Below are 5,064 nucleotides of genomic sequence, written 5' to 3' on the forward strand. Positions count from 1 at the left end.
GAAACTGGTAAACGGTCACTAAACCCATGGAGGTGGCTGAAATCTCAGCCAAGCATAGTAGTATTGGTTCCCGAAGTATCGAAAATGAACACCTTTAGCTTCCTCCCGCAATGTGCAAAGAAACTGGATGGTGAGGAGACAAGAACCATTCTCCTCAACGGGCACAAAGCTTTCCCATCTGACCGCATGCCAAACACGAGCGAAGTTAATGTCCATACCTGTTTTCTCGAGGAGGTCCGGATCAAAGGCTTTGCTATGACCAAAGCTCTGATGCTTGAGCATGGCGTAGGCTTGACGTTCGCGATCATGTCGCAAGTCCAGGTATGGTATGTCTTCATCATCAATCTCCATGTCCTCAGCTTGTGGTTCTGCAGCTTGCTCCTCCATTGGTTCTTCTTGTTCGTCTAGCTCATAGTCCATCATCGTCGGTGTTGGTGTAGGTTCGGGAGAATGATGGGATCTTGACCCACCCCGCGAACGGGATGGTCTTGACACCGTCATCTTCTTGAAAGCTCCGGAAATCTAACGTCCTACACCCTTCTTGTTTGCAACAACAACGAACAAGAACGAACCAAGAACAACTTGATTCGGGTTATGTTAGTGAAACGAAAATGAAATTCTTACCCGAAAGTTGTTTCTCAAAGTGTGTGGTTGTTCTTGCAGCAAAAAAAATGAGAGAGAGAGAGAGATTTCTTGAAATCAAACTTGAGCCAAAATCCAATGAAAACCCGAGCAAGAATTTATGGGAGGGAGTGAGAGTGAGAGAGTGAGCATGAGAGCTTCACACTCCCTTCTCGGCCTCTATTTTAAGACCAAATGCAACATGCAAGCAAGGATAGGCCGGCCAAAACGGCTAGGAAGCCGTTGGAAAAAGTGGGGCCTGGGCAACGGTCACCTAGGGTCGACCGACCTATGGGGTCCGCCGGCCCCCTAGTGGGCCTGCTGCCCCTCTCCTTTCACCAGATTCCTCTCCAACGGTCACTTGTTTCAAAATTTGAGTGAACGACCAAAGTTTTGCTCGAAAAGATGTTCAAAATAATTTTTCAAGGGATTTTGGAACTCAGAAAATATGTTTTGGTATTTTTGTGAAAAAGGAAAAATGTGCTAGAAAAAAAATTCCAGCATGCTGGAAAAATATTTTTGTGTTTTCTATTTTTAAATCATGCAGTGGAGAAAATCAAAAAGAGTGAAAAATCAAATGGTGGAAAAAAGCAAATATGAGATAAATACCATTTACCTTTGGCGAGGGCCCGTCGTTTATAGTCCGACGTGCAAGAATTCTCTCAGGTATTTCTCATGCTGAAACATCCGTTCTGCAAGATGTAGAGACGGATTGCTGCACTTGGTTTTTCACCTTTTTGTTCCTCGATGTAGATGGTTGGTCTTGTTGAGGTGTCGAGGATTGTGTTTCTGTCCCTGGTGTTCCTTCTACCTCATTCTTTCCATCCCTCATGATTTCATTCATGAGGTCAATGAGGTTGTCTTGCTTTCTTGTTGTCACTACGACCTCTGTAATGCATTGAGGATTTGGCCCATACTTGATTTTGATCATGGAACATTATTCTATCTTGGGCTGGAACGGGAATTTCTCTTCCTTACCATTCATGTTGAAACGAATCTCTCTAGCTCCGACATTAATTTGTGCCCCCGTGGTGCTCAAGAAAGGGTGTCCAAAGATAAGTGGAGTTTCCTCGGAAATGTCCATGTCAACGAAATCGACAAGGATGAAGCAGTCCCTGACCTTCACCGGAACATCTTCAGCAATTCCTTCTGGGTAACAAATTGAAGAATTAGCTAGCTAGAGATGCATTGGTGTCGGCATGAGATGCGTGAAGTTTAGCTTGTCGTAGATGCCTTTGGGCATCAAGCTGACACTGGCTGCTAGGTCACACAAAGCACGGCTGAAGGGTTGTGCCCCGATTGAACATGTCATTGTTGGGCACCCTGGATCTTTCTTCTTCTTCGGAGGTTAGTTGAGTATAGCTACGCTGCATTCTTCTGTCGTGGTGGGCCAAGATCGCTTGTTGTTGTTGATGTCCTTGATGTAACGGGCATATGTTGGTACATGCATTACGTCCAGTAGAGGGACATTAACATGTATCTTCTAGATCATCTCGACAAAACGAATGAACTATTCATCCAAGGTTGTCCTCTGGTTGCGAGTAGGAAACGACAAGAAACTGGTATCACTGAAATCCTTTGGGGCCGTTTCCTTCTCGGGTTCCCTGGTGTCTTCTTGCGTCTCTTCTTCTTGTGAGGCTGTTAACTTTTCTGCATGGTTAGGATGTGGTGGATCGCAAGTGGACTTACCACCTCTAGTGGTCACCGCTTGGACTTTTTTCAGAAACAGACATAGTAGCAGCAATTTGTGCTAAATGAGACTCAAGCATTTTATTTAAACTTAATTAATTTTAAGGGTTGAGGACAAAGTTTCAATTTTAACATTTAAACTTTCTAGAGTTTTATCATTGGCCAAAAGGTTTTTGTTTATATTTTCATTAATTTTAGCTTGGCCAAGAACAAGTTCTCTTAAGGGAGGTTGGTTTGAAATGAAATTCAAAATAAAAGAGGAATTGAAATTATTACCTCCCTGGAATGGTGGACGCGGTTGGTTCCACCCCTGAGCTCCTTGTTGTGGATGATACCCACTATTGTTGTTGATGTTGGCAGCATCTTCACGGGCCTCGGGGCAGTCGTTATCCGAGTGTCTGTCATTGCCACAAACTTTGCATGTGAAATGTGAACCCATGGCGTAGGCGGGAGCATTGATCTATTGTTGGCTCCCTTCATCCATCTTCTTGATTAGTAGGTCCCGTTTGGCGGCAATCATATCCGTCTCCTTGACGGTATGCATGCCCTTTGTCTGGGGTTGGAGTCGTTCTTCGCTCCACCCTTGGTTGGAGATCATTTTCTCGACCAATGCTTTGTCTTTTGTGATGGTCATGTCGAGAGAGTCTCCTCTAGCAGCAGCGTCAATATGGGCTCTTGGTGTCATTAGCCCATTGTAGAAGCTTTGGAGGACGAGCCATTCATCCATCCCATGACGAGGACACGCTGTCATATATTCTTGCAGCCTGTCCCAAGCTTTCAGGATGGATTCCCTATCTGCTGGAAACTTGATATCTTCCCGCGCATGGCATTCGTCTTGCCTAGCGGGAAGAACTTTGCGAGGAACGCCTTGGAGAATTTATCCCATGTATCGATGTCCTTTTCCTTGTAAAACCACTATTTTGCCTACCGAGCAGGGAGAAGGGAAACAACCTGAGCTTGATGGTATCGGCGGAGACACCTCGTATAACAACGGTGTCACAAACCTCCAGAAAATTCTGCAAATGAGCATTGGTGTCCTCATTCGGCTTGCCATAGAACGGGCTAGCCTGCACTATGTTGATGAGGCTGGACTTGAGTTCAAAGTTCATGTCCCCAATGTTGATGTTGGGTCCGGTAGCCACATTTGCGGTGGAGGGGACGGAGAACTCGCGGAGAGTCTTCTCAGCCATAGCCTCAGGAACAGTGGGTGCTTCTAAACTAGGTTTCTTTACCTGAAGAGTAGTGGGAGGAGGGACGACGTGAGGTCATGATCTTCTCATTTGCTTCTCTGGATTTTCTGTGTAGTTTTCTGGCAGGGAGAAACCGGTCATACACTACCCCTATTTTCTTTTAAATCAAAAATAAAAGAAGACATAATGTGACATTAGCCTGAAAGAGCAATGACTATATCTTGAGTACAGAGCCTAGATTAATATCAGCACAATAACTTTGTTCACATGTCATCCCGGCAATGGTGCCAGAAATGCTTGTGGACATTTCTTAATGTCTCCACGAGGAGTTGTTAGTTTCCGGGAACAGCGTCAGAAATGATTGTTGACTTTTCTTAGCGTAATCACTAAGAACAGGGGTGTCAATCCCATCCCTAGCAACTGCACCAAGAAATTCCACTCTCATGGTATAGTCTATACGATTACATATGGGATCCGCAAGCGCACGGATATACCATTGTAAGGGGGGTGTTAAGCTCATCCCTAGCAACTGCACCAAGAGTATCGTTATTTATATTTTCCCAAAGAATGGCAGTGGAAAAGGTATTGTACTTAATATTAATCATGACATCGTTCCTCAAGTAACAAGCATAGCTCTAACAGGGGTAAGCCGTAATCAAGAAGATAAATTAGGGTAATGTGACACAAGCACAGAACCAAGACCCAAGGAAGAAAAGAATAAAAGAACAAAAAAACGAACTAAACTATCCTATGATAAGTTAGCTGGAGCTTAGGCTCAGTTAGGGGTCCTGGTGCTTCTATTCAAATCAAAGATTATGTTAGAACATGGTTAGTGCTGCAGGTGCCAAGAAAATGGGATAACGGGGAGAAGGTCCCACACTGGAGAACATCCAGTCCCGTTACCTCTTTGCATGAACTCCTACACCGTACCCAAACGTCGGGGAATGCACTAATCGCAACACAGCTGTTACGACGGAGAGACAGGGCTGTCACCTCCTGCCATCTACCCTAGTCACACCATGGAGCACGGTCATATCCGAAGGATCCCGCATACCCGAGCACCACGCCTGTGTATCAGGTCACTGCTCTAGCGTCTCCGGGTCTCCCACCCTTTGGATGGACAAGTAAAACACTAGAGCAAGCCCGAAAGCACAACGAACCGATATCCATACCCAGATCATATGGGCTAACCATATCCGTAGCACAACTCATGAATAACCAAAGCATGGATTGATAAACTATCAAAATAGTAAAGCAACCATGGCATAACTCTATAGTATGAATAGAAAGCCAACAAGTTGAATACAAAGCCATACCAAGAGCTGAGGATCGCTCAACGACTCCGAGGACGTCTGCTTTGCTAAGGAAATCTAGCCTAGCTCCACTACCCTACACTAAGAGCAAGAGAGCCTTGAGAGAGAGTGGATGTGTGAAATGGGGTGTGTGTGTTGAGAGGGGGTTGGAGAGGCCTTATTTATACTTTTGGAGATCGGTTCCCGCCAAATGCAAGTATGGAAGGTGATCAGGTGCCTTGGCCGTGACTCCTCCTCAAAATGCACCTGGA

This window comes from Panicum virgatum, chromosome 5N (assembly GCF_016808335.1).
Source record: "Panicum virgatum strain AP13 chromosome 5N, P.virgatum_v5, whole genome shotgun sequence".
NCBI classification, from domain to species: Eukaryota; Viridiplantae; Streptophyta; class Magnoliopsida; order Poales; family Poaceae; genus Panicum; species Panicum virgatum.